The sequence below is a fragment of the Triticum urartu genome, chromosome 3, assembly GCF_003073215.2.
Source record: "Triticum urartu cultivar G1812 chromosome 3, Tu2.1, whole genome shotgun sequence".
Classification (NCBI taxonomy): domain Eukaryota; kingdom Viridiplantae; phylum Streptophyta; class Magnoliopsida; order Poales; family Poaceae; genus Triticum; species Triticum urartu.
In genome coordinates, this window is record NC_053024.1 from 717304517 (window position 1) to 717314843 (window position 10327).

Sequence of the window (10327 nt, forward strand, 5' to 3'; positions counted from 1 at the left end):
GGTTTTATTGGGGTTTTCATGTTTTGCATGGTTTCTTCAAGTTTTTTTGTTTTTGCTCCTTTATTTTTATTTATTTTATTTGGTTTCTTTTATAATTTTTCTCGGTTTTGATCATCTTTTCTCCTTATGTTTCCTTTTTTCTCAGCACATGTCCACATTTTTCGTAGGCACTGTGCATTGATCATATATACCAAGAACATTTTTTACACGTTTAATTTTTTTAAATATATGTTCAACATTATTTTCAAACATATATTTTGATGTCTATTCTTTTGATATACATTTTATATTTTTTGTATACATCCAAAACATTTTTTAATAAATTTTTTAAATACATGATGAATATTCTTTCAAAAAGATTTTGATTATTTTTGATATATGTTAAAAGTCTTAGGAATCCCTATCGAAACATTTTCTGAATGATACGGAACAATTTTTACAGTGTGCAAACACTTTTCAGTAAAATATCAAAAATATATTTTGAACTTGTAACAATTTTCTGTATCCGGTTTGTTGAATTACACGATTTGTTTTCATTGTATAAATCTTTTTCTTAAATGTCATGTATAGGTTTTATGAAATGCGCCAATATTTGTAAATGTCACACATTGTTTTGAATGCTATAAACATATTGCTGAAATTACTCTAGAAATTTTTTCCAGTGTGTTAATCTTTTTAAACTCCAAGATTTTGTTAAAAGTAGTTCTAAGTTCTGGGAAGTAGGTATTTCAAATGATTTAAACTTTACTAACATATTTAGAAAATCAAACGAATAAAAAAACTCATATGTGCAGACATGTTTGTTTTTCCTGTGGATGCTTGGAACTAATTGGACCAGTTTCGTTTAGCTAGTGCTGCAGGTGACGCTCATGTAGGTGTCGCTATGAGCGGTACCTAGTCGCTCTCCGCCTTTCGCACGGGGAGAGCAACTAATCAAGGAGTACTCCTTCGAATGCCCCCGCAAGGGTCACTTGGGCTGGGCTACGCCACTTGGTGAACTCTCAGCCGCCACCACGTGTCGCGCGATGGGCGTTCTTTCCGAATTTTGTTTTAATTTTTATCTTTTTGCATGCGTTCTCGGCTTTTAAATACATTTTTTTGTTTTTTCGGCTTTTCGGAAGTCTTTCTGTTTTTCTTAGGTTTTGGACCAAAAATCTTTTTCCAATTTTTTTGATGCATGTTCTTTTTTCCCCCTTTCGTAAGGCACAAATTTACTTTTCGTGGAGGCACGTGCATAATTGCTTATGCGGCCGTGTCTCTCGCAAAAGAGAAAAAAAAACTTTTTTCCTTCACAAGAGACACACATTTACTTCTCATGGAGGCACGGATTCGTTTTCACGAGAGCAACGGTCGTGCCTTTCGGAAAAGAAAAAACACATTTTTTCCATCCGTGAGAGGCAGGAATTTCTCGTGGAGGCATGGATTTGCTTATGTGATACACACGACCATGCCACTCACAGAAGGAAAGAACTCGTTTTTCTTTAGACTACGAGAGGCACGGATTTGCTTTCGAGAGAGACACCACCGTGCCTCTCGGAGAACGAAAAAAACACGCAAGAGGCACCGATTTACTTATTGTGAAAGCATTGATTTAATTCCGCAAGAGGCAGAATCGATGAGATGCGGTTGCGGAACGTGGGCATCTTGACGCAAAATGCAATGTAAAGGACCGCAATTGCTATTGGACGCTCGTAGCAGGAAATTCTGGAAGCTTCACAATATGGGCAATAATATTGACATATTAGACAGTACAAGCCATCCAGTTTTGGGAACGGTTCTGAATCTGTTTCAAATTTTCAGTTTTTCTATTATTCGTATGGAATTTAAATTGTATTTGAATTTTAAAAAATGTTGACTTTTACAAATAAATGTTCAAACAATTCAAAAAATGTTTGCATTTGTCATAATTTTACATAAATTCAAAATTTTCATGTTTTTATAAAATCATTAAATATTCTAAAAGTGCTCCAATTTTCAGTTTTTCTTTGCATGTGAAAAAATGTTTGGGAGTTTCTATTTTTTTGAGATTTTAAAATTTTGTTCAAAATTTCCAGAAATGTTCTAGTTTAAAAATTTGTTCACAAAGTCAAAAAGTATTTGCGAATGTTAGAAAATGTCAGTGTCTTGAAACAATGGTTCAAAATTTCAAATTTTTTTGCTTTTTCCAAAAAAACATTGCAATTTCAAAACATATTCACATTTAAAAAGTGTTCACTTTAAAAAAATGTTTGCATGTTTAAAAAATCAACTTTGAAAAATGTAAATTCATCGCACTGGTATGGCGGCCCGTTCTCCATAGTATTCTACAAGCAGTGCAGAGTTTTTTTAACAACCAGTGCAGAGTTAATGCATTACTTTGATATAGACTACATTTTCAAAACTCGTACAATGGCCTGCTCGCTACAACGACCACTAATGGGCAGCCGCGACCAGGGCGGCGTCGTCGTGCCGCCCATGTGGAAATTTCTCTCGGAAAAAAAAATAAAGCCACTTACTTTTCACCATGAAAGAACAACAACTTGCGATTGATCTCTAAACTAGGTCTCTATTTCTCTTTGACCACCCCAACAAGGTATGCACACTCTTTACAGGCCGCGTGGAATCAGGAAAGTCTGATCCAGATTTGTTTTACGTTCTTTGTTTCTGCGTTGAGATCAACAATATGCCCATGTTCCGACCTTGCTAGTTAGAAAGATTACTTGTAGATTCTTCTTCCCGTTTTACTCCTGGTTCTCTTTATAAACCTGTTGCTCAACCAAAAGTCCCCACATTAGCAAAACTCTAACTGATCCTGTATCTAATCGTAAGGGAGGATAAATTCGGTTATCCTCCTCTAGGCTGCACTTAGCCGACCCCTAAACTGATTAGAGGACGATAATTTGTTTGATTATTTTTCAACTGCACTAAAATAATTTTTGGTACCATTCTGGAACAAAGGACTCCACCATATCTTTGAAACTGCGAAAGCTTAAAACAATTTCATTTCTTTTTAATATCAAACCATAAAGGATGATCAGATTCGTTCAGTAATTAGGCCATCATGTTGACCAATCAAACCAATTGGAAAATTAATCATTCATCGTCTCATCTCGAATCGCTTTCACCGTTGGATTCTTTGTGTCAATATCTTCAAAACTAGATCTCATGTTGATAGGTTTTGACGAATCTTTTTTTTTCACGAAAAAAAACCGGACGAAAAGACCGAACCAGGAGCATGGGTTTTTTCCCTTTCCGAAAGACGCACGCCCGTGCCTCTCACGAAATCACAACCGTGCCTCTCGCGGAAGCAAAACCGTGACTCTCGCGGATGAAAAAAGAAGAAGAGAAAACACGTTTTTTTTCGTTTCCGAGGAGGCATGGCCATGACTCTCACGAAAGGAAAACCATGACTCTCGCGAAAGAAAAAGAAATAGAAAATGTATTTTTTTCGAGAGGCATGGCTATGACTTTCGTTAAAGCACAACTATGCCTCTCGCGAAAGTAAAACTGTGACTCTCGCGAAAAGAAAAAAAAACAGAAAATGCTTTTTTCTCATTTCCGAGAGGCGCGGCCGGGACTCTCGCGAAAAAAAAGAGAAAGCGTTTTTTGCGCAAAAAAAATTTTCTCGATTTTTTTGATGGAAAAGCTAAGGAAGACCGGTGGAAAAACGTCTAAGAAATCATTTAAAAGGCCGAAAACGCGTGCGAAAAAATATAAAAAAACAAAATCGTTGGGAGCGCGACACGTGGCAAATGGCTGAGAGCGCGCCAAGTGGTGCTGATCGTTGCGAGGCTCCCGAAGGAGCGCTCGTTAACTAGTTGCTTTCCCTGAAGCCGTCTCTGAGGAAATGTCCGAGGGCCTCCTGAAGGGCTGTCTGACGTAGAACATCCTCGCAGATGATAGGTTCTAAAATCTCAGATGTGGGGATCTGCATCAACGATCTCCACCGACTCTCCTTTCGTTTCGCTTTTGAGTCGATAATGATCAGATCAAATCTTGTATGTATCTCATAGTGGTATTGGGCATTTTTGTAGTATGTTTTTTTTTCTTCTGGTGCGTTACCGTACAAAATCTGACCAAGGGATGGATGGATTGTGAGATTTCACAAGTTTTGCCAGTTTTTTTTACTTAAATCTGGGCAGTTCTTAGGCAGATGTCGGACATGCCTGGCTTCTTTTGCCTGAAGCCTCGGTTGTGACTTAGTCAGCTTTGTGGGCTTGGTTGGGCCTTGGCTTGGCTTGACCTAGTAAATGTAGGATACCAAATTTTCAGAGACTCTTCTGTCGACATTTCAGGGGTTCAAGTTTGAGTTCACTAGGAGGTGCGCTAATGCAGCTGCTCATGCTGCGGCAAGAGAGGCTGTTGTTCAAGGTCCTAGTACTTTCATGTGATTGTTCCTGTTCAATCAGACATTTCAGGGGTTCAAGTTTGAGTTCACTAGCGCCCTGTTCGGTATCCCTCCGCTCCACAACTCCAGGAGCGGAGTTGGTGGAGCTGTTGTACAAATCGAAGGAGTTGTGGTTTCTCCGCTCCACAGATTCTAGGAGCGGGTGATTACCGAACAGGCCCCTAGGAGGTGCGCTAATGCAGTTGCTCATGCTGCGGCAAGAGAAGCTGTTGTTAAAGGTCCTAGTACTTTCATGTGATTGTTCCTGTTCAATCGGACATTTCAGGGGTTCAAGTTTGAGTTCACTAACGCCCTGTTCGGTGTCCCTCCGCTCCACAACTCCAGGAGCGGAGTTGGTGGAGCTGCTGTACAAATCGAAGGAGTTGTGGTTTCTCCGCTCCACAGATTCTGGGAGCGGGTGATTACCGAACAGGCCCCTAGGAGGTGCGCTAATGCAGCTGCTCATGCTGCGGCAAGAGAGGCTGTTGTTCAAGGTCCTAGTACTTTCATGTTATTGTTCCTGTTCAATCGGACATTTCAGGGGTTCAAGTTTGAGTTCACTAGCGCCCTGTTCGGTATCCCTCCGCTCCACAACTCCAGGAGCGGAGTTGGTGGAGCTGCTGTACAAATCGAAGGAGTTGTGGTTTCTCCGCTCCACAGATTCTGGGAGCGGGTGATTACCGAACAGGCTAGGAGGTGCGCTAATCACTTGCTCATGCTGCGGCAAGAGAGGCTGTTGTTCAAGTAGTTACTTTCATGTGATTGTTCCTGTTCAATCGGACATTTCAGGGGTTCAAGTTTGAGTTCACTAGCGCCCTGTTCGGTATCCCTCCGCTCCACAACTCCAGGAGCGGAGTTGGTGGAGCTGTTGTACAAATCGAAGGAGTTGTGGTTTCTCCGCTCCACAAGATTCTGGGAGCGGGTGATTACCGAACAGGCCCCTAGGAGGTGCGCTAATGCAGTTGCTCATGCTGCGGCAAGAGAGGCTGTTGTTCAAGGTCCTAGTACTTTCATGTGATTGTTCCTGTTCAATCGGACATTTCAGGGGTTCAAGTTTGAGTTCACTAGCGCCCTGTTCGGTATCCCTCCGCTCCACAACTCCAGGAGCGGAGTTGGTGGAGCTGTTGTACAAATCGAAGGAGTTGTGGTTTCTCCGCTCCACAGATTCTGGGAGCGGGTGATTACCGAACAGGCCCCTAGGAGGTGCGCTAATGCAGCTGCTCATGCTGCGGCAAGAGATGCTGTTGTTCAAGGTCCTAGTACTTTCATCTGATTGTTCCTGTTCAATCGGATATGAACTGCCTATTACTGAATAAAGTGGCTAGAGAGGGCGAATTCTCGACAACAAAAAATTGCTCGCTAACATTACGTTGTTTCCTGGACCGGCTCATTGGCGATAATGTTAGCTCAAATTGCGGTTTATGTAAGCTACAAGAACCTTCCTTCCGCTTTTGGGAAGGTTTTTTCCCATTCTTCTTTGGCTTTTCTGGTTTTTTATTTTCTATTTACTTTCCTTTTAATTTGTATCCCTTTATTATATTTTTCTTATTTAAATTCTGTAAGCATTTTATGAATTAGGAACATTTTTAAAATTCGTGATGATTTTTAAAATTCATGAATATTTTTAAATTCGTGAACATTTTTCAAATCCATAAACAAATTTTCAAATTGGTGATCAATATTTACATCCGTGAACAGTTTTTCAATTTGATGGACTTTTTTTTTTCAAATTAGCAAACATATTTCGAATATGCAAACATTTTCTGAATTCAAGAACAAAAAATCCACAATTATCTACAGTAGAGAATTTGATATGTTTCTGCATAGAGACTTGGTCAGCCTTAATTTAAGTTTCACCTAGGACAATCTTTCTTTTTGCGAACAATTAACTTGAATGAAAACGAAAGGCCGGGTTCACTGACCGTTGACGTTTACTTTGAAAAACCAGGACAAGATAAGTGTGTGGACCCATTGGCCATTATGCCTCTCACCACTCGACACATTTTTTCTTCGATATTTCCTCTCAACTTCCACTAGGCACATTTTTTCTTCTATATTTCCTCCCAACTTTTCTTCGATACATGCAAGTTGCCAACAAATAAGTCGGCCATTCCACAATCCACATCGCAGCCCTGCAGTTTTCTACTACTAGTCTAGTACTCCCTCGGGTATGTAAGCACCAACACATGGACATGGCCATGGCCGGGCTAACAAGCTCAACCAACCGACCAAGAATGGCGCCGGCACCAGGGAGGAAGAGGACTCCCAGCATGCACACGTGCCACCTCTGCTTGTGCTTCCTTCTCCTTGCGTCCACCGCCACCCTCTCGGCCGCCGTCACCGCTTCCTCTTACTCCACCGCCTGCCCATCCCTGCCGCCCGCCCACGACCGCCGCACCGACGCCGACGACGCCCTTTCACTGACCCGCTCCTTCCAGATCTCCGCCGGCCAGTTTTCTGGTGGCGCTGCCGGCCTGTTTTCCCCTCAAGATGATGGTCCCTACAATGACCGCTCGTTCGCCTTTTTCCCACACGGCATCTCCCGCACCCAAGACCCGGCTCTCCTCCACCTTACCGCCACCTTCACCCTCACCGGTCCCCGCAGCCCCGGTGGACGCCGCGACAATTACAGCTTCCCTGCGCCCATCTCCTTCGTCCTCGACGGCCACTACTCCTCCGCCTCGCTGCAGCTCTGCATGGTCGGGACGGGCACCGAGCGCGGAGAGGACGGCTCCCTCAAGCACTACCCCGACGTCGCCCTCCGCCTCCGCGTCCCCAGTCCTCCCACCCTCGCCGATCCATTCGTGACCGGCAGTCTGGAGGGCGGCTCCGGCCTTGGGACTTTCCGCCTCCGCGCGTACGCGAGGGCGACGACTACAGGTACGGCTCCGAGCGCGCGGCCTGCAGCCCCAGCCCACCCAAGCACCCGGACAGGGAGTCGCTCCGGGCGCTAAGGGGCGACAACTCTGCGTGCAGCCACCTGACCCAACAACTCATGACCTCGTACAGCCTAGAGCACGGCGGCGCTCTGATTCCCTGGATGCGCGTGAACCAGATGCGCTGCACCACGGACGGCGGCCGCACGTCCGCGCATAATGCTGTGCTCTTCAACGACACCAGGGCGACCGAGAGGCGCCGGTACTACCGCCGCCGCCGACACTCCTTGGTCCGCGAGGAGGCCGTCGTGGCCGACGGGCACTGGGACTCGGATCGGCGCATGCTCTGCTTCAAGGCGTGCCGGGTTGCGCTGCCGGTGCCGTCGTCTGCTCCGGCTGTGCAAGAGCACGGATGCGGGATCAGGATGAGCTTCTGGTTCCCGGCCGTATGGACGATGCGGGAGCGGAGCATCGTGTCAGGGATGCTCTGGAACTCGACCAACGCCGGCTCTGGACTGATCCACGGCGTGATAACAGCGTCGAGCATCGACGACCAAATAAGCTCTACCAATCTCTCCGACGTGAAGTACAGCTACAATGCCACGGTGCTCGGGGAGGCCAGGAAACACTACCTGGAAATCAGCAAGGGGAAGAAGGTCACGGGGTCGTACTCGTTCCCTGACTTTAACTGTACCGTCAGTGACTTTGCGTTTCGTTTCGACGGGCTGGACATCTGGAGTGGAGAAGCCTACCCAGTCACAATCGGCTCGGTGATGCTCGCCAGCGAGAGGCTGGCCGCCGATGACGCCTTCTTCCAGCACACAGTGGCTGTGGAAGACAAAGAGCCGGGTCTGCTGAATGTCAGCTACACCATACGCTACACTGCTCCACCTGATAACTGGGTGCGCCCTACCAATACGTTAAACTACTCAGTTGACTATGAGAAGAGAAAGATCTCAGCAGAAGGTGTTTATGATCCCAACAGGGGCATCCTCTGCATGGTCGGCTGCAAGGAGCACAACGGCTCCACGGACTGCCAGACACTGGTAACGGTGCAGTTCGCCTCCCTCGATTCCAAGGCGCAAGGGCACGGCACCGGGGTCATCAGTAGCCTCAGGGACAAGACCGACCGCCTCTTCTTCGAGAAGGTCGACTTCACCTCCTATGGGATGTACTCCTCACAAGTGTTTGAGGCCGTATCAAGGATGGACATGGAGAGTGTCCTCCTGCTGGCCTCCACCACGCTGTCGTGCGTCTTCATCATCCTGCAGATCCTCCACACAAAGAGGAACCTAGAGGCGGCTGCGGCGACATCGATCACCATGCTCACCGTGGTCACCATGGGGTATCTCGCCCCTCTCGCGCTCAACTCTGAGGCCCTGTTTCCAAGCAGGAGGAGCCAGTACTATGACTTCTACTACTCCACGAGCCGGAGGCTAGAGATGAACGAGGTCATGATGAGGGCGCCTACGCTGATCGCCTTCGTGCTGCAGCTGCGCCTTCTTCAGCTGGCGTGGTCAGGCCGCCGCACATCCACCGTGTCCGAGAGGACCGTGCTGTGGATATGCCTACCATTGTACGCGCTCGGAGGAGCCTTGGCCGCGATAATCCACGGGATCAACGCCCGTGCCATGAGCGGCGACCCGTCAATGATCAGCATGGGTGAAGGGCCGGCGACGATCTGGGAGGACCTTGTGTCGTACGTGGGGCTGGTACTGGATGGCTTCCTCCTCCCGCAGGTCATCCTGAACGCGGCCTTGGGAGGATCCAGAGCTCGAGCGATCTCGCCATGGTTCTACATAGGGGGCACCATGGTCCGTGTGGCGCCTCATGTGTACGATGTGGTCAGAGCCCATCTCTACAAGCCAAGCATGTACTCCTCTCACCTGTACGCGAGCCCCCGTGGCGACCTCTTCAGCATGGCGTGGGAGGTGGTTATACCGTGCGGGGCAGTGCTGCTGGCCTTGTTGTTGTTCATGCAGCAGCGGCTCGAAGGCACCGCATCGCTTCCTTCGCAGAGGAGGAGATCGGGTGGATATGAAATGGTCTCTAACATTTAACATAAAACAGGGGAGTTCTCCTTGAGGGAAACGAAGGGTGCAGCTGTGGTTGATGGAATAACATGTACTCTTTCCGTTCCAAAATAAATTAGTACTGTAAAGTCAGTATAAAATTGTACCAAATCAGTGACACTTTGAGACGGGGAGAGTATTATTGTTGGTTTGAAAGCAAAGTATGTATCTTATGTGTCGTTGAAAATTTGTACATCTGCATTTCAATATGAGATAGTACTTTTTTTATTTTAAAAATACAAGGAATACACGCACATGCACGCAGATGAAGAAGAATGGTGCCTAGTAAAATAAGGGGGAGTAAATGATGGAGACAAACAATGATTTAACGTGGTATTGTTCATTGAGAAACCACTGCAAAGCCAAGTAATTGTGGTATCTCCTACTACTGGTATGACGCTAGCTAAGTTTGTAATTATTGTTGCTTTCCAAAAGGACATCTCACCCAAGGTGGTAAGTATCCTATAAAAATTGTCACAATCATATATGGAAATATGATAACTCCAACCCTGTATAAATTCCCTACGACTGCTATAACTCGCATGATATGGACCACGAAAAATATGAAGCCAGCTCGCCATGTTGTGTGGTGATCATCTTCGGTGTGAAACCGGACATTTTGGATATGTGAAATGGATTGTTTTCATGTGTAAAACTAATTATTTCAAAATATGATATAACTTTACAAAGCGAAACAATTTTTATTTTATGAAAGTGCTTTAAAAGATAACTTAAATATATTTAAAAAATTAGTTCAAATACATCCATTTTTTTAGTGAAACCAGTGATTTGAAATAAGTGAAATCAGTGGAACATGTTTTAAATTTGAAACTAAAGGAAACATTTTTTATGTATTGACTTAATCAAGTGTTTTTAAAATACTTGAAATATTTTTTTAATGAGTGAAATGTACATTTTAAAATATTGATTTTTGAACGAGTGAAATTATATTTTCTGAAACCATTAAAATAGTAAAAATTAAAACTAGTTCAAATGTATCCTTGATTGAGCTT

At 45.0% G+C, this 10327-nt stretch overlaps 2 pseudogenes; one reads left to right on the forward strand and one right to left on the reverse strand.

The window, feature by feature from the left end:
* Positions 1–3007: 3007 nt before the first annotated feature.
* LOC125549734 lies at positions 3008–3090 on the reverse strand (annotated as a pseudogene).
* Positions 3091–6463: 3373 nt separating this feature from the next.
* LOC125546160 lies at positions 6464–9507 on the forward strand (annotated as a pseudogene).
* Positions 9508–10327: the final 820 nt, after the last annotated feature.